The sequence below is a fragment of the Pteropus medius genome, unplaced genomic scaffold, assembly GCF_902729225.1.
Source record: "Pteropus medius unplaced genomic scaffold, Ma_sr-lr_union100, whole genome shotgun sequence".
NCBI classification, from domain to species: Eukaryota; Metazoa; Chordata; class Mammalia; order Chiroptera; family Pteropodidae; genus Pteropus; species Pteropus medius.
This window is the reverse complement of record NW_024350926.1, coordinates 10,519,770-10,539,998: the sequence shown is the minus strand read 5'-3', so window position 1 is coordinate 10,539,998 and position 20,229 is coordinate 10,519,770. Positions and strand designations below refer to the sequence as shown.

At 41.5% G+C, this 20,229-nt stretch overlaps 1 long non-coding RNA gene across 2 annotated transcripts in view; it reads left to right on the top strand.

The window, feature by feature from the left end:
• The first annotated feature begins 469 nt into the window (after window positions 1-469).
• Window positions 470-20,229, top strand: part of LOC120585540 (uncharacterized) — a 42,197-nt gene continuing 22,437 nt past the window's right edge. For both annotated transcript variants that reach the window (XR_005648407.1, XR_005648408.1), the window contains exon 1: window positions 470-945. This is a non-coding gene — a long non-coding RNA (uncharacterized LOC120585540). The remainder of the gene's footprint in view (window positions 946-20,229) is intronic.

Here is a 20,229-nt window from a genome sequence, read left to right as displayed (position 1 = left end):
CGCGCGCACACACCGAGCCTCCGAGCGGAGCCGCTTCCCCGGCGCGCCGCCGAGGGCCCGCGCCGCCGCCGGCTGCCGAGGCGCTGAGGGCGCGAGGCGCGTTAAACCGCCGGGCTCCGCCACATAACGCCCGACAATGAAGCCGGCGGAGCGTTTCCGTCCGACCAGGCCCTGGCGGAGGTCGAATGGCAAATGAACAACGGACCGTGCGCCCACAATGCACCGGGGTAGCAGCAACCGCTGGAGGGGGGGGGAGGGTGGGGGGCCAGGCAGGGAAGGAAGGGGGCTGGGCTTGGGGCTGGGCCGGCTGGGGTGGGGGCGCCCGGGCCGCGGGAAGGGGGCCGGGCCGCGCCGCGGGCCGGGGGCGGGGAGGGCGGGGGGCGCCGCGGGCGACGGAGCGGGCCGGGGGCGGCGGACAAAGGGCCGCGCGGCGGGCTGGGGTCGCGGGGCGGGCGGGCCGGGCCGCGCCGCGCACGGACAGCTGGCGGGCGTCAGGGGCCGGCCGCCTCCCCGCCGCCCGCGCGCACCTACCCGCGCCCGGGACGCTCATTTTCCTTCTCTCGCCACGAGTTCACCTGGGACTTTGGAAATAACTGCGCTCCAGCCGTGTCATTTGCTGGGGGTGGGTGGCGACGCCTGAGGAAGTGAACTTATTTTATTTTGTTCCTTCACAAAGGCTGGCCCGGGCGGCGCCTTTCACGCGAGGAGTCTGCGGCCACGGCCACCCGGGCGGAGGCGCCGCGAGTGCCAGGCAGCACCTCGGGCCCGAGGCGACGATCGTTTCACAGAAAACGCACCGCCCCGAGTGTCTTATTGCTGTGATGAAATGGAAATTTAAATAAAAGGTCGAACACGTGCGTTCACTGGGAAGTATTGACATGGGTGTTACATCACCAGCAGCCAATCAGATAGCGCCAGTGGTGTTTATACTTCTACAACCACCTTGTGAGTATTACAGTATGTCATAACGTTATAAATATTAGGCAGGGTTCCCCCGGGAGCGGGGAGGGGCCTGCCGCCGCGGACGTGGTCTGGGGCTCTGGCCGCTGGGTGTTCAAAGACCAGAATTGATTGTTAAGACTTCTGGTTTCTGACTGTTTACGTTGCATGTGGAATTTAGAATGATTGGAAGAACAGATTGAGCTGTTAAACGCAAAATCGTAGTCAGCTTTGTCAGAAAAAGGTTTTCCAACTGAGAGCCCTGATACTCACTGTTAAATTTTTACCGTGCTCAGTTTAGTGAATTCTAAAGTGTTGAGACTCGTTTGGACTATTTTTAAGTGTGAGATAAATCTTAAATTACTTTTATTCAAACCGATTTCAGGTAAAAAAAAAAAATGTTCACAAAGCGTGGAGAGATTTTTTACTCTTTTAAGAAATAAAAGTTTAATCAAGGACTAAAATATGTTCGAGACAATTATTGAGTGGAAAAGGTATTTATATGGCGAGGTACGTTTTTTACATTCACATATAGTAGGATGTGCATAGAAAAAATGAGAAGTATCCATGAACTCTTTGCAGTTATAGACCAGTGTTAGAGGCTTTTATGTTCTACATTATATATTAGTGGAAGTTACATATTTTATAAAGAGCACGTGTTGCAATTTTTAGGCCCTCTGGTTTTATGATACTGTTCTCTTAAGAAACTTCTGTTTTTAGAATAACAGCATTTACGGCTTTGAATATATAATGATATAATGTGGAATATGGTAGGTTTTTCAACATTAACTTTAAAAACCAGATTTTCCTAGACGTGCTGTGTATACCATTTGTCCTAATATCTGTAGTGGACTATACACATGCATGCACATCCAGACCCTACTATTGATTATACAGATTTATTCAAAGTAACTTTCACCTAATTCACTGTAATTTTGGTACCCATATAAATGAGCAGTATATGAACCAAAAAAACATTAGTTCTGCCTTGTAGATGAAATGTAATTTTAATGTAAAGAATGATGCTGCTAACCTGCACTTTGTTTCAAAGATTTTGGCTTTGGGTTATTTTTCTAGTAATGATCATATCGTCACCTATCCATATTGTCACCAGTGATCAACAACTTGAAATTCTGATATAGGTCCTCACGTTGATACAGTTTGTGATTTTTTTCTTTTAAATGTTGTTCTGCTTCGTTTTACTAGTTGGGTAGTTTAGGGCAATAGAATCTCTGTTGTTGACCTAATTTGTACCTTGGAGAAATGAGAGGATTCTGCCTACTTGGCTGTATATAATATGTGCTCCCATGTAACATATGGAAGAACGTAATAATAATACAGTGCTTTGTCCGTAATGCATTTTTAAGATTCCAGCACTTTGCAAATAAATGCATTATTTATTATAGTTTAATTACCATTGCCTTCTCCATAAAAAGAGGGGTTAATTGCTTATGTAGGATTCAGATGATGGGAAGTGAAAATAACTTGAGAATTTTTATTTCAACTTTAAAGGGTGTTTTCATTCCAAAACTGTTAAATTCGTGTCTTTGTTCCTTTTCATCTTATTTGCCTAGTATCTAATAGGCAGTATACAAGTTTATGCTAGTAGTATTATTTTTGCTTTCTGGTAGCGCTAGAATCACCAAAAATGTTGGAATCCATAGTGGTATTAATTGTGTCAGGACTTAATTTTTCTCAGACATATATCTTTACCTTATATTTTGTAAAACCCACATTGTCTTCTGTCTGGAATTGTGTTTTAATCTGGACTAATTATGAATATAAACAACACTGGATTCCAGTGGTACAAATGAACGACTTCAATTCTGGGACCGCTGGACCCCTAACAGCCAAACAGTGTGAGCATGGTGTATGTATCTTTGTGTGTGTGTGTATATGTATTTACATGTTTACCGTTCTATGCATGTGAATCTATATTCTGTTGTCTTCCTCAATGGAGTCAGAAACAAAGTGCAAGAGGACAGTCACCACAGATGTCTCAGAACACCCCATACCAGGGAACTTTGAGTGGCAGGAGGGGATCTCCTCATCCTCTAGGTGGAGTTTTTAAGAATTCCCCCCGCCCCTCCCAGTCCTCTGCCAGCGAGCAGGAAGCTGTTCTGCCCTCTACACCCTATCTTTATTGTTGGGCATCTACCACATTCTTGGGGATTCCCCCTCACACTCACCAGGGGAACCCCTCCAGAATGGGGCATCCCCGACCAGTTTGTTCCCTAACTTCAGGTTAGGCTGTGTGAACTGCTGGAGACTGACTGCCTCAGTGCTGCCCGCCAGAACTCGGTGACGGGGCAGCTCCTGTGTCTGCTCCTGTGGACCTTCGATGTTCAAACCCGACTGTCCTTTGCTGCCTTGGGAGAGGCACTCTGCCTCTTCAGGGTTTAGAGGTTATGGCCTGTGGTTCTGTTTGTGGATGGTCATGTGCCATCCTCCAGAATGAAATACCTGAGAATAGAGACTGTGTCATTCACTGTTATGCTTCCCTACCCCAACCCCAGCCTGGCTCATATTGGGCAGTTAGTAAATGCTTGTTGAATATTTTTTATTCTCTTACAACCTATTTTGATAGGCAACTTTTTTTCTGGTTCTTCTTTTTTCCCTCTTAGCTAAGTGAAAAATATTCTTTTAAAAGATATTGGGCTAATGTTTCCATGACATTTACCTTAAAAAGCAACTAGAATTAGATTGATAGATAGATAGATAATTATAATGGACTATTATTCAGTCCTAAAAAAGAAGGAAATTCTGCCATTTGTAACAGCATGTATGAACCAGGAGGACATTTTACTAAGTAAAATAAACCTGACACAGAAGAAAAAAATAGTTCACGATACCACTTATATGAAGAATCTAGTGAGACTCAGAAACAGAAATAATGAAGTGGGCAGTAGGAAGCTTTTGGAGATGATGCGTATGTTTATGGCATAGACTGTGGTGATGGCTTCACGGCTGTATACTTATCTCCAAACTCATAAAGTTGTATACAATAAATATGTATAGTTTTCTGTATGTCAGTCATACCTCAATAAAGGGGTTTAAGCAAAAAAAATAAAAAGCAACGGTGATCTTATAGTTGAACATAAAAAGTATATTATTAGCACCATTCCCTATGTAACATACAGTGAATTACAGTTTAAGCAACCTCTTGTGAGTTTAATCAGGATAGGTATTATCTTCATTCAACAGGTGAGGGAACCAAAGTATAAAAAGGTTAATAATCTTCACACTATTTATTATACTACAATTGAACATTTCAAAACACTTTTATTACTTGGTTATCGGATGAGGTTAAAGTTATATTTGTAAGGTTGAAGATAAGGGTAACAGTCTCTAGTCTAAGGCGCCCTTACCTTCCAAAACACACGTGACGTGCTACCTTCCAAAACACACGTGACGTGCTTAACAGCGTCAGAGCTGCATAATTAATTGTAGCCTGCACTAAATTTTCAACCTTTTTTATTCAAACATGCTCAGAAGGAGCAAATGAAAAGAAGGAAGGTCAGCCATTATTTTCAGTACTCAGAACTAACCACTACTGTGTAAACACAGTTTTCTTTTTCTTTGCCTGGCTAGAATTGGTTTTTGGTGCTTATGAATTGGATCTTAGTGTATTTGCGCTTTTAGCAATCAACATGTTTTAATCTGATTGAATCTTTTTAGTATTTTAATGGGTATAGTTATTCCATAATTGATTTAACCAGTCTTTCATTTTTGAACTTCTCATCATTTAAAGTTTTGGGGGTTTTTTTGCCATTGTAAACAACTCTTTAGTGAATATCCTTGAAACTTAAAACTTTCTATCTATTATTTCCTTAGGATAAATTCTAAAGGGTGAATTTCAGGCCAAGGGCATGATCATTTTAATAAAGTCTTATTAGTATCTCCTGGTCGTCTTTCAGAAATGCTCAAAAGTATAAAAAGAAAATACTACTAGGGAGGTATTTTTTTAATAGTACTGGGAAGTGAAATACCTAGTTCTAAGGAGAATACAGAAGCCAGAAAGATTGAAGGAAAAGGTTGACAGAATTGACTATGTAAATTATAAAACTTTCGTGTTTCAAAAACATACGTTTTTAAAAGTGAACTAGGAAAAAGAAGTTTGGGATTATGTGATAGACAAGGCTTAACATCACTAATACATGAAGGGCTCTTATAAATCAATAAGACAAACACATATCTAGTGGAAGAAAAACGTACAAAGGACACGTATTAGAAAATAACATAAGAAATACGAGTGACTAGTAAACATGAAAACATGCGCAGACTTGGCCACTAATCAGAGAAAGTGCATAAAAACACCAGTGGATCAGTAATTTTTAACCTATCAGATACTGGAAAATGAATATCATCGGGTATGTAGACAGGAATAACTTTTCCGGTAGGCTGGCTATATGTGTCAAAGTATGAAACGTTATGTATTTTTTTACCCAGCAGTCGCAGTTCTAGGAATTTATCCTAGACAGAGTGCTAAGATGTCAGTGCAGGGAAGCTCACTGTAGCACTGTTTATAAGCCTGAAAACCTTGCGCTTCCATCAGTGTGGGGTTATTTACATGCATTATGCTCACAGTGAATTCTTGGCCAGCCATTGGAAAGGTGGACGTGGCATCATGTAAGTCTGAGGCTTACTGCTGAGTTTGAAAAGCAGTATGTTAACATATATTACTGGAATAATTAATTTAAACAATTAAATGTTTATCGAGCACCTACTTTGTCGAGCACTGGCATTTATACGTTGTTGCTGAACAAAACAGCCATTGTCCCCACGGCGTGTGCGTGAGTTCAGATGTGAATGCAGGCATGGGAGGTGGTTTAGGAGGATGATCTCAAGAATGGAGACAATAATTATTTAAGCAGAATTTCAGTTTCTAAAAAACGTTCTTAATACACTTTCCGTACTGTCTTATATTGAGAATATAACTTATATCGAATATATAACCCAAAAAACCAGTAACACTATTTTCATTGGGCTGGGGTAGGGGGAGGAGCAGTTAACTTTGATAATAAATGACATGGTTTCCCCAGGACTTCTGGGAAGGAGTACTGTTCATTCTTTTTCTCCAATTATTGTGACGACTTTTGCCCCGCCCCCCAAAATAAACACAACAAGAGGTTTAAAAGATAAAAGCCAGTTGTTTCCTAGAAAACTCCAATCCCTTTAAACCATTTTTTTCAAAAGGTCAAGTTTGCATGCGCGTGTTCAAGGAAGCATGTATCTCAATAAACCCTGCATTCTGCCCTGCCCTCTAATCCGTGCCTGGACTGACGCCAGTAATCTTTTCAAAATGCCAATCTGATCCTGTCACCCCACCCACACTTAAAACCCTAGAAAGGTTTCAATTATTTTCTATTGGTCTGCATATCAAAACACTGGTTGCCTGCAGAGCCTAGCAAGATCTGCCTGCCTTCCATCAGCCCAGCCCCAGCTCACGCCTGGTCCCTTCCTTCTATCTCCATAGTCTCCATATTTGCTTTGATCCCTGCCTGGCCTTTGCACAGGCTGTTCCCTGCCTGTAATACCCTTCCCTCCATTCTCCTGATTAATCCTTAGATCACCTCCTCAGGGCAGCCATTCCTGCCCACCCACACCCCCCAACCCTCAAACGTGCTGTTGCAGATTTTCCCAGCATTTTTAAACTCTCCTTCACAGCGCTTATCACAATCGCAGTTTTTAAACGTATAATTATTTGATTATCTCATGCTCTCCCAATAAATTGATAGCTTCATGAAGTCAGGGACCATTATTTCTGGTTTTGCTCAATATTGTATTGCCAGCATCTAGAAACAGTGACGAGGGCACAGCAGACAATCGGTAAGGATTTGGTGGATGAATCAGTATAGGAATGTGTAAATTTACAAGCAAGTAAACTACAGTTAAACATTTGCAAATGTGTAGGTACACACAGCCTTGAACTTTCCACAAAACTCAAAAAACAGATCGGAATTTTACTGAATAAACTAGTGGAGCAGAAGTAATGTTACAGAAGATTTTAAGTGTTGAAATACTCGCATGTTATTCATTGTAAGGCATTGCCGTACAGTATACAATTGTAAAAAGGTTGTTTTGAATTTTTTTTTAATTGAAACTGGTGAATAAAAAGAATTTCAATTAAAACTACTAGGTCATTAGAAATATACACAAATAAAACATTGCTTTATCTGTGAAGTTACGCTTTTAATTAAAAATTTTTGAAAATTCCAAATTTAATGATAGTTAACTATTTTGTAATTGCAATTTCTCTATATTCTAATTCATCTCAAGTAGGAGTTAACTTACTGTATTCTCAGAGAGATGAAGTAAAAAGTAAAATGCCTCCTTTTTATCTATGAGTCGTACAAAATAGATTGTTTTTACAGTATGAATTTTTACATAGGCTGCAAACAGAACAATGGAGTAGGGGGTCTGATATTTATTTTTTATTGAAAACTAAATTATTAAAATCATACATACATTGCCTCTGTAGCTGACCCATCCCTACCGTTTAGTTTACAGGTACAATTTGTTCTTAGGTTCATTTCCTCGATAGGTCCATTAGCTGGGCTTGGTTCAGTAGCCACAGGTTTGATGCTCATCCGCCTCATTCATAAATTTACAGACGCAAACCCATTACCTTTAGAAGGCAGATGTGGCAAGGAGAAAGATGCCGAGGTCATAAGGGTCCAGTGCTGTAAAGCAGCACCCTACAGCAGGGCTTTCTACACAGCTTCCTACGTTAACTTCACAGAGGGCTTACATTCCAAAATAGGTAACTCCCGTCCCCTAGAATTTGGAGGTAACGTCACGGTCAGAAACTAAAGCTACTAGAGTTAATAAGAACCACAAGATCAGTCTTTACAAAAGAAACCCAGGGACCCAAAGATGTGATCAGGGGGACACTCCCCTGTGCTCAAGTTTGAGCATACATCTGGGACTAAATGTCATTGCTGCAAAGAAAGGTAACACTTTGAGGTGTTCAGACTGGGGTGCGCTTAGCCCTGAAGGAATGCGGACCGTCTTGGGGACATGCGAGGTCATGCGAGGTCATGGAGCTTTTAAGAGAATGAGTTGTCAGGCTTTCAGCTCCATGTGCATGCATGCATGCTTTCCCCAGAAACAACTGCTGGAGGATGCTCTTCCCAAGCTGGCTTCCTCTCCCGCCGCCCTTTTCCCAGTCCCTCTTCTCCCTCTTCACCAAAAAGGCAAACCTGTCCCTGCCCTGGGTTACGTTGCCTAACAATGGAAAAGGGGCACCAGAGACAGAGAAAGTGACTGTCACTAATCGCTTCTGCAACTCTAATGGTTTCCAGCTTTCGCCTTCAAAAAAACTGAAGAGGGACCTAATTGAAACATCAGTTGATCATTAAAAATGATTTTCAACGATAGATCACTAAGGGTTTTTTGCACAGAACTTGGAAGGAGTTTAAAGAATTTCGTGACATAACTAAAAATTCCTTCTATTCCAATCATTCATAATTGTTGGGCCAAATGTTCTCAGCACGTATTCAAAAGAAGAAAAAGGGGAATAAAATGTATGAGAAACCCTTTCTCACTCTAACAAATTCTTGACGTATTAATTAGTTGCAAAAACTCAGCTAATTAAGAAATGTATTCCCAGTAAATGCCAATTTCATGTTTAATATCAATATGTTGCTTTGACCAAATGTGCACTAATAATTATGGTACCTCATTTCAGAGTATTTTATAACATTTAGGGTCATCGAATTTTTTTTAATTAAATTTAATCGATAATAGACTTCTGAGGATAAATATAAAATCGTGAGGAAGTGGAATAGAAATAAAGGAATAATGTAAAATTTCCACCTCTTAATGTATATTGAAATGGATGATGGTGGGTGTCAAATCATTATGCTATATAGATTCCATCGAATGGGTTTTCTAAGAAGATATGATTTTACCTGAAACTAATATGAAATAATATTGAATGTCAACTTTAGTTGAAAAATTAAAATTAAAAAAGGAAGATATAATTTTATTTTGCTCTGTCAATATTTACAACATGCCAGAAATGACATTCATTACAATTTGAACTTATGATGAAAATATCTCAGACACTTAAGAATGTGTAAAAGAGTACTTAGTATTTCACAATTATTTTGGGGAGGACACTGCCCTAGTTCAGTGTTTCCCAAATGCTATTTTTCACCAGTTGGTGGTGAAATAAATAAATACTATCTAGAGATTTTTTTCATAGAGGCAGATTCGTTCAAATTAAAAGACTGCCTAACATTCTAAATTACATCCTTTCTGTGGTTTTAGACTTAAGACATATAGTTTGAAATTATGATATTAATGGATGGTAGCTTTTTAAAAAAATATTCTTCATTGCTCTCCAAATTTAAAAAAAAAAAATTTTTTTTTTAATAACTCACAAAATTCAATACCCTGAGAAAACCACTGGTCTAATGAAACAAAGAGGAATATATTCTATACAACAAAATATTCTGGAATTATTGAGAAATGGAGGCGGCCAACTTACCACCCAGTTTAATGAACATAGCCAGTTTAAAGGTGTTTTTTGAGTTTCTACTACGTGCCAAACACCAGGATTTAAGAGATACCCGAGATCGTTCCAGCCCTCAAGGAATTCACATTTCAGCGAGGGAGAAGAACATGGAAATTAATAGTTGTAATGGTTAAGTCTTGATAGATGTACAGATTGCTATGGAAACAAAGAGGATAGAAAACTTTCTATACTGGTTTGAAAAATTGAATTGCTAGGGAATGTAGATCTTTGAGCAGGGTTTTAAGATCCAGCTAGGACATTTGTCAAAATAAAAGTAAGGAAATTTTAAGTAGCCCAGTGTACTTGGACTATAGAACTGATTGAGGTGAGATCTGAAGAGAAGAGAGATCAATGAAGAGTTTGGATTTTACCCTAAAACAACGGGAAGGCGGAAAGATTTGTACGCAAGGGAACAACCCACTCAGCTACTTCCCAATAACATCTAATTCCAATTACATGCTCACTCAGCAATCTGATCTTTAATTTGGCCTTTTCTGTAGATTCACCCACCAGGAAGACCTTCTCTTAGGAAAGGTAGGTTATCCTGCCAGATAAATGTTCTATTGAAAAATAATACATTGTCAGCCTTTTCTGAATTTGATTGGTTGGAGGTAGTGTCCAAAATCTAATATATTTCAAATACAATGATCTAGCCAGTCTGGGGATGCCCATGCCTGAGTCGTGGGTCTGAGATGATGTAATTGAGATCAACAACCATTTCCCCCTCTTGAAATCCTGGCTGAGAAGCTAATAGGACTTCGAAGATCACATATCCATCAGCCTTCCACTTCTCAGGTGTACTGAGAATCCCATAGTCCTGATGGCAATAATTTCATGAAAGATCGTAATTTAGATCCTTTAAAATTCCTTAACCCAGCCTCCAGAAATGAAGAAAGCCTTCCAGACATTTGTGATCAGCCAACATAAAATTTACCTCCAACTTTTACGTATTCCTCCTGCAACAAGAGCCACAGAGATGCCTCTGCGGACCGGACTGGTGGGCAGAGAAGGAGAAATTCCTAAGTTCCTTTGGAGAGATGCTTGAAGTACTGGCACTGCTTAGACAGTGGCTCGGAAGAGTGGTCTGCATGTCCACAGACGGTCAGCGTAAGTGAGCGGAGTTGTTTTCCTCTTGGCGGAAAGAGAATCAAGTCATTAATCCTGCCTTGATAAGTTTTTGACCGCTCTGAGGTGTATTTCCCCAGGCCAGTCATAGTGTTGGACTCTGCAAAGGTTACTATGCCTCACTGGTCAGTGAGACAATTAGGCTCACTGAACAGGTACAATTCGGGTACAGCCTACTCTTTTTTCCTTCTGTTTAAGCAACCTAACCTAACAAACGTGGGATTCTGTTGTTGACTCTTAAGTATTTCAGGATTTTCAGGTTTGCTCGAGACAATAAGTGATCAATTTGTAATTCAGAGATTTCGTCCTTCTCACACTCAGTGTGATTTTGGCTAATACGTTTACACCTACAAAGATATCCACAGATGATGGGTTCCAGTCTCACATATATGGTTTTAATGTAGGACTTCAGTTTTCCTATTACCCAGTATCTCTAGACCCCATTTTTCTCATTTGTAAAACGGAGCTGCTGATAAAATGGTAGTCACCTCATAAATCTGTTGTGACAATTTGGTGATCTGTGGAGAGCAGGTGTAGCTCAGCGCCTACCAAATACAAACCTAAGAACTGGAGATAAAGTGGCAGACAAGAATAGACACAGTTCTCGGCCTCACGGAGCTGGCGGTCTCATGGAGGAGGCTGACGGTCAAATCATCACACGAATGTAAAGAGGAGGGGGAGAAAGAAGGGGAAGAATGTGGTGTTTTTGTAGATCAAACTTGAAAGAGTTGATTGACTCAGGGTGATGAGAGAGGGCTTCTCTGGGCAGGTAGCTCTTGAGGCGGCATCTGCAGGGCGATGGAGAATTAATTCGGTGAAGCCCAGAAGATGACTTTCCAGCCAGAGGAACGACCCATCACAGGTTGGGAGGGTGGAGAGCAAGCCTGAGAGGCCAGAGCAGCAGAGCGGGCAGGGCGAGCTGAGGTGGGTACGATGCAGTGGGCGCGGTCCTCGGTATGAGCCTGTAGCAGTTTTAACTTTATCTGTTTGAAAAGAATAGTGGGAAGCTGCTGAAGGGCTTGCTTTTGAATGAGGTAGGGAGGAAGGGGCAGCATGAAGTAGCATGATCAGATCTGGATTTTGCGATCATCTTGGCTGTAGGAAATGGATACGAAGAGGGCCAGAGGGAATAGAGGCTATTACGAGAGATGATGACAGCGTGGAGCAGGTGGACAGTGGTACGGGGCAGAGAACTGGACAAGTTTGAGAGAGATTTGGGAGGGAAAATTTACAGAAGTTGGTGATGGATCGAGTATGGGGACTCTAAAAGAACAAAGCGTTGAGGGTGACTTTTAGGTTTCTGACACCATTACACCATTCGCCATGATGAGCAACATCAGAAGAACAAAGTTTAGGGTAAAATTACATATTTTGGGAAGTTTGATTTTGAAGTTATTTCGAGATATTTAAGAGGATGCATTTAATATGCTAGAGCTCAGAATATACATATCAAACATGTATACACGCATGGACGTACATGTATGTTATCTGCGTATAGATGGCGGCTTTACACCTGTAAGATGGGCACACTAATCCTGCTTCGTAAGAGAAGTGAGAATCGAGTTGGAGATGATGTACAAAAAGCACCTACGGAGATGTAGATAACTGTGCCAGGCTAAGAGAGAGCCAGGAAAAGGTACTGGTCCAGCAGCGGGCGTGTAACACGGAAATGCCCGAGAAGACACTGTGCAGGGTGTCAGACCAGCAACGGCCTGCACGTGCTGTTAACATAGTCTGGCATATGCCACGTTCGATCACTAGACTCTTGTCAGTAAGCTGCTTAACTCAGATGTTTTCTAGATGAGCAGTTACTGAGTCTCAGGCCTGGAAAATATTCAAGGGAAGTTTTCATGAAAATTCATGAACATTTATTGAGGGTCAATAGTCCAACGAGGTGAAGCCAGAAAAATTCCTGCAATAGAAAAGTAAGTTGACTGCAGAAAGAAGTAGGAAGACGTGTTGCCAGAGGAGTGAAGAGTCCAGAGACAGACGTGCAGGACAGTGGGATAAAGGAGGTGAACTTATCTTAGAATCGGTAACACTTGGGGAGTGCAAGGAGATGATATTGGATAAGTGAGGGGCCAAATGACGGAAAGCAAGGACCTGATGGGGACCCCCTGGAAGATTTTAGACAAGGAAATGACATGATTAGACCTGCTTTGAGATGGAAGGGTTCAGACCATCTCGTGGGCCAGGGAACGGAATCGAGGGGCCGGAGAAATGGGTATAGCCATGATGCTCTTGCGTTGGAGCAGGGAAAAGATGAGAGCCGGATGCCCAGGAGGCGTTTGGAAGGTGGTCTGGGCCGGAGGTATCTGGATACACGTTTGGAGATTATCGGCTTATAGTGGGCAATTAAAATCAGAGTAAGTGAAATAAACTAAGGAGAACATGTAAAGTGAGAAGAGATGTAGAACTTGGAGCCCCGCGAAGCAGCAGCATTTAATGAGCAGGTGCAAGAAGAGGATGCTGGGACGGTGTCTCATCCAGCAAGGCTCATTCTCAGAAGTTCTGTTTTGTATCTAAAGTAGATCTGTCATGCTGTAATCTAAGCCAATTTCTTCTTTTCACTCTCGGTCGAGCTAGAAAGCGGCTGTTCGTCATCTTGTCTGTAACCACCCTTCCCATGCCTGAATACTATTTTTTAAGAAACCTGCTAGTCTTCTCTAACTTAGGCTAAATAATTTCTGGCTCTGACTTTTCCAGCCCTTTAATCATCTCCCTGGCTCCCCGTTGAGTCCCCTCTGCTTTCTCCACATCTCTTTTTAAGTTGTAGAGGCTGTCGCTGGACCTTGTACTTTCGAGATTCATTTTGAGGATCGTGGAAGAATTTTCTCAAATATCTTATGTGGTGACTTGATCCCAGTGCTGTGCTTGGATTTTCTCCGTGTTAAATACAAGATTTCTAGTAAACGGGCTTCCTTTGGCCATTTACGCCTAACCAGCTAAGTTTTTGTATTTATTGTTAACATCAAATCTCAGCCGATGGTGGCGTTTCGAAGAGCTCATTCTCGGTACCCTCATGTGATTGAGTGAAGTAAGTCGATCTGCCCTCGGCCGTGTGGGTATCGGTTTGGGAAGGAGATGAGAGCTCTGTAGTCCTGTGCTTGCGCAGGAAGACGTAGACTGAGGGTATGTGGTTTTCATCTGCCCTTCCTCGCTGGAACTATAAATGCAGATTAAACTGTGACGATGAAGGAACTTCCCAATTTCACTTACCTCCCATGCCTGTCTCCCTTACTCCACTGTGGGCTCCTTGAAGGAGGAGCACGATTCTGGTTATCTCTATACTCTCCGTTCATTTTTTTAACTCGAGGAAAACACATTTGATGCCTGCCTTAAATCAAGCGTGTAACGGGAAGGTCTGGACCAGGGTTGGCACTCCCAACCCATTGGTAATAGTTTAGTTATTGCCAAACTATGTGATTGGAAGGATTCCGAAGCAGAGTCCTGGATCATCAAAAACTGCTGTGGCAAATTAGAGTTGTTGGGCATTAGAACTATGAATGGCTATAGCCAATTGTCTGCCATGGACACGGGACATAGGAGAGGCAGCCCATATTAGCCATTAAAAACAACAACAGGGCCTTAGATCAGGTAATAGCATTGTGCTAAAAACACCTTTGCTCAACGGGCAATTTTATTTTGAATTGTATTCTTGAAAGCTGATTATATCAACATCAGATAATTAATAATAACTGACAGCAGCAACCGCAAGAGGTATGTCTTCATTCCTGTGCAGTGTCTTGGCCCCAGACTACTTTCTTTCCTATACAAAAGAAGACAGCATTTTGTTCAGTTTATGGATCATAGCAAAGACAACAGAAAACCTCAGAGGTCATGGCCCTCCTTAAAAAAATCTATCCACCCACTCATTTTGCACAATTGCACAAGATCTGTTTTTAGTAGCTCTTGGAAATTGAGTGCTAATCTGCGTGGTTGCCACACACGGCTCTGAAATGTCGTCACAAGAGTTCTTGGTTCTTTCTTTGAAGCTGCTCAGAAAACAGTTTTGATTTAATTTAAAAGTCAAAACATAAATAATACAAGGTTTAATTCAGCTGCCACTTTGAAAGTTCCACAAAAAAATCTTATGGTACAATTGTTAAATGTTACCTTGACAGCATATTGTCAAATTATTCATTAATAGACAAAGAGCCGGATCATTAAAAATTCATTGACACCTTTGCTAGACAGGTAGCGTTTGGTAAAAAAGCTAAACTAGGGTAAGACGAGCTGAAGAATTATTATGTCGGGGGGATTGTCGAGCCCCTGGAATGTGAGAAATAGCCCCGAACGACTGTCAGTGCACTCGATTTTAGGTACTTTTGTTTGCTTCTGTTGTTCTGTGCTTCTTCACTTAACACGAGCCTCCATGTTTAGGCTGTGGAAAACGCCCTCGACGATATATAAATTAATGACAAATCGAGTCGGTCGACCCACTCATGGTGGATGGGTACTACATCTGTATAGTTCACAATTAATGATGGGGACGAGCATTCTACAGTATAACTTCAGTGAGTCGAGAGAGAAAAAGTCTTACCCTACGTTCTTTCTGAGTTACTGGGCCATCGACGTAATTTGAACTGCCACTTGGTGTATAGCTACACCCCAAAGGCTTCTGCGGAGATGCTGACAGTCAGCTGCGTGTGTGTTCTAGGTGTCTCGGTACACCTCACCCTCAAGAAGTGGGGCTGATTGAAGTCATCACTTCCGTCAAGCCCACCCCTTCTCCTGTAATCCCTATTGCACTTGGTTTTGACGCTACACTTCACAACTGTCTTTAACTCTTCCATTTTCTGCATTTCCCACATTCAGTCGATCACCAAGTCTGACCGAGTCTGCCTCCGAATGTGTTCGCGAGCCCTCTGCCTGCTCTCCCCCTCTGCTGCTGCCGCGCTAGTCCAGGCCCTCGTCCCGCCTCGTCCTCATCCTGCCGTCTCCTCTTAACTGGTCTCCCGGTCTCTGGTCCGGCCCTGTCCATATCTTACCATCCTGTCTCCCTATTTGAAAAGCATCCTCATTGCTTGTAAGATGAAGTTCAAGTCCCTTAAGGTGAAATTCAAGATGTGTGGCCTTGCCCGCATCTAACTTTCTATTTTAATCTCTCATCGTCGCCCTCCACGTCTTATCATTCACTTTGTCTTATCATTCGCTTTGCTCTCTACAGAAACAGCGCCCTAGAGAGCAAAGTGAATGATGAGACGCGTGTCTCTGTCTGGGACACACTCTCCCTTTTTATCTTCTTCCTCATCACTTGGTTCATTCCTAATATTTTAATAATACCTACCTCAATTACCATCTCTTCCTGGAATTCTCTTCTACCTACGCATGTGCGCGCGCGCACGCACACACACACACACACACCCTGTACCTTTATCAATCCAGGACCCACGCCTGTCCTCGCCCTCACCACAGGGCATCGACATGCCTCCTCATGGCCTTGTCTGCACCACCATGCTGTGAGCTCTCTAAAGGGACATCATGGCACATTAACCTTTGTATCCACAGCATCCTAGCGTAGTGCCTTACACTGGCAATCTTTCTATAGATAGATGTTGATTGAAAAAAGTGGCAGTATATCGTTATTAGTGCATATAGTAGAACACAGAAGCTGATCACCAAAATTCCGAACAGGGTTCCAATTTCTCACTTGTGGTCTTGGAGTCTCGGCCTCCCTTTGCCTAGCAATGTGCCAAGTAATTTCCCTGTTTATTCCCCCAGGTTAATTACTTATTTTCCCTGCTCACGTCTTCTGATCGTGCGTGTTTATTAAATTGTCTACATATGTACTCGTACAAGGATTTCATTTAAAAACCTTTAATATTACAAGACAACTACAATTTTAACCAGGTTTGAAACCTTTATTGATAGTTTTGTTTTTAAAAAGGAAATCATGGAAATGCTTCTTTGCTTCTTTTGGAGTACTGATGAATGTTAACGAGTCATTCTTTGAACATTTTGCTCATTTTGCATTCTATTTTTATAAGAAAACAGGTTCTTCACATTTTGCTCACTGAAAATTATGCAAGCATAAGACCATGACTAAAACACTGATCTGCCCCATCTTTAGTTGATTCACGGGAATGCTGGATCAACGCTTGTTCCCTTGGAGATTTCAGTGAGAGGGTACTAGGAAGTCAGAGGGACCACAGTCACTCAGTTTGTGAACTTTACTTTTTATGGCTAAGGGACAATCTGAGTAAAAGGGGCCTCTTTCTTGAACTCACATGAAACAAGAAGATGATCTGTCTTCTTAAATACTATCTTCTTAAATACAGTGTTTTTAACACTCCATTCTCTTTCAGTTCGATAAAGTAAAAAATCTTTGGAGAGTCAAGAATTTCACATAGGTTTATGTTTCTTTAACTTTTACAGTTCAATTAATAGTTTCATGAGTATCGTACACTCTTAACAGATTTGTATGGATGAGTAAACAAAGCAACCAATCAATGATGTGAGGGGGATGATGTCCTTTAAATTTTCTGTATAATATTTTAAATACGTTACGGTGGACATGTATGGTTTTGCTACCAAGCAATCCTTCTGGTGGGGTGGCCTCTCCCTTGATCCCTCACAGAGCTGTAGGATTCCCATGTGACACTTGCTGGCTGGCCATAGTGGCAGGTACTTGAAACCAGCGGGGCCAGTGAATCTCAGACTTTTTGAACTTTTGATCCAGAAAATAAGGTCGATTGCTTCCTAACGGTTGAGATTATAAGATGTAGAGTCAGGATGGTGCTGGTGGCAGCTTAGTGGCTTAAAGTGTAGGCTCTGAGCTTGAAGAGGTTTCCCCTGGCCAAAGACACGACGATTCGAGCATTAATAAAAATAAACGCAGCAGATTGAAACAATCAAATATGTTAGGATCTGTGAGTTCATAATGATACCAAAAAATATTAACTGGTTGCTTTTGCTAGGGAACCAACTCACTATTTTGAACAACAGTTAATAAAGAAAAGCGCCTTCCTTGAATTTACTGCGTACTGGGGGAGCTACATAGTCAATGAAGAAAAATCTTCTGAAAGAACCGTTCCATCTAATAAACGAAAAAGAAATGGTAGACTAGATTACACTCTTCTGCAGACCCCTAACGGGCTCTGCGATATATGACATCCGCTGGCCACACAAGGTGACCGAGCACTTGAAATGCGGCCAGTCCAAATGAAATGTGTTATAGGCAGTGGTGTGCTGGGAAATAGCTAATAACTGACTGTCTGAGAAGGAGAAAAATCTTATGAAACAACTGGAAATTTTAATGTTGATGAATATTTGATGATATTAAGAATTATGGTTTAAGAATTACGGTTTATTATTAGGTCTATAGTGGTGTTGCCATTATGTTAAAAATTCTCTTTTAAACATAATGCCCTAAAAAACTTATGGCCGAAATGAAATTATGTATAGAGTTTGCTTCAAAATAATCTAGTGCCGGTGGGGAGCGATTGATGGGGGTATATATGAAACCAAGTGAGTGTAAGTGGGTCGTTATAGCTAGATGATTAGTCCATGCATGGGATTAATGTATTAGTCTCTCAGCTTTGGAGTATCTTTAAAAAACATCCCATCGTAAAAAGCCGAGCGTGGGCTCTGGCAGTAGCCTGCTCGGCTTCCAATCTTGGCTCTGCCTCCCTTTAACCTTATGACCCCAAACAAGTTACTGTTCCTCAGTTTCCTCATTCAGAAAATGGAAATGTTAGCTGTATCTACTTCAGAAGTTATGAAAATAACATTAATTAATATATAAGGAGGGAGGGGAAGTAGATGTGTAAAGGAACAGAGACTTGAGACTCTGGGGACATCTGTGACTCAAGTCTTTGGGTCCAGTTCCCCGAGATCCATACGGATCTCTTCAGGTCTCCTAAAACACTCCCGAATCCCCCCATCGGTCCCCTTTACGCTTACACAGGTTCAAATTCTGTCTGCGTCACATGCAACTAATAGATAAACATATACTTTCAATCGAATATCCTGTGAGATTCGAAGTTCATCCTGTGGGTGCTGGGAGCAGCCAGTCTTTTCTAGAGTTACTACTTAGCCTGTCGGGGTACAGAGTTCAGCTTAGAACTTAGAAGCCTTCCTTCTTTTCATTGATTGGTTGATTAGCCATTAATCTCAAAAAGATTAAAGTTAACTTGACTGCTCTATGATTTCATTGCAATTGAAAGATTTAAGGTGACTCTTCTCAGCTTCCCTTTTATTATTAATTTTCTCAGCCAGGGCGTGTGGCAGGAGGGGAGATAGCCAGATGGCCATTCAGTGAACAGGACTGAACCCTAAACTATCAATCACATAGGCTTAACTTCTGTTTGGTTCACCACTAAACAGGTATGTGATCATCAGTAAACACTTTCGCCCCCTTTGAAAAGCCGTGGATGTCACAGGGTTATTGTTCATGTCTTCATTTATGAATTCACACGTAAGTTTTTTGTTGTGGATTTAGTCCTCCCCAGGCTCTGCCTTAGGTACTGGGCATTCACCAGAACAAGATGGGCGTGGTCTCTGTGCTTATGGATCTAGCAGGTGAAGGACAGAAACACCAAGTAAACTGAATGAGGAGAGAGAAGGGAATGGTGTGAGGTGCTGTTGGAGGCGGGCAGGGGCCAGATCTATAGGGCCTTCGAGCCCATAAGGAGAGTTAGGGATATTATTCTAAGGCTTATGGGGCAGCAGAGGGTTTTAAACCAGGGAGTGACATAATCCAATTTAAATTGTTCTAGGTGGCGTGGATAATGGAATAAAATGAAAGCCGTTGGTGGTAACGCATGAGAGCAATGGTGAAGGCCTGGACGCAGGCACGGCAGTATGGGAGGAGGGAGATGGATACATACTTAAGACATATTTTAGAGGCAGAAATTACGAAGTGCTATAGAATAATGACTTGAACAAACTTCATAAACTACAAAATACTGCGCATACTCCGAGTTTTACGGTCGGCTCTCTGAGCCCATCGAACCGAGGCCGAGGGGGCCGCATCGAGTCCCTCTGCTGCCGCTGCGACGTCGTGGCATCTGGTCCTTGTACGTGCTCTGCATCACCTGTCTTATCCAATTAAATCGGCTCATACATTCTCAATATAAAATTCATGGATTCGAGAAATATTCGTTAAACTAAAAATATCGAGCTCTTAGCATAAATCTGTGTAGGTAGCAGATTTGAATATAAATTGATCCAAAACATAATTCACATATTATTTTCATTCAAAGATATACTTGCTCTGTAAACGGTTTTTTAAATACAAAAGACATTCCTTTATCAACCAGGAGAATTACGTGTTGGCATAAGCAAAGTATGTTGATGGAAAATAACAGAGCAGACTCATAATTTGCACCGGAAATTAAGGTTGCAGACTCAGAATATTTTTATGTCTAAATAAATAATGACAAATTAACTGAGTAAAGAAAATCAAGAATAACCATTGCACAGAAATGTCTTCGACTTTAGAATCTTTCTTTTACTCATAAAATGTGGTACAGGAAATTCATCTTAGTGAATTTTCCTACACTTTTGTGAAATAAGCTTCTACACAAACAGGTCCACCTACTCACAAAAACAAAACTCGAAAAAATAAAGAAAGAAAAATCCTCCCTTCTTTTGCTCTGATTTAACCTTCGGACTAATTCTTTGAGTAGGTTCTGAGTTTC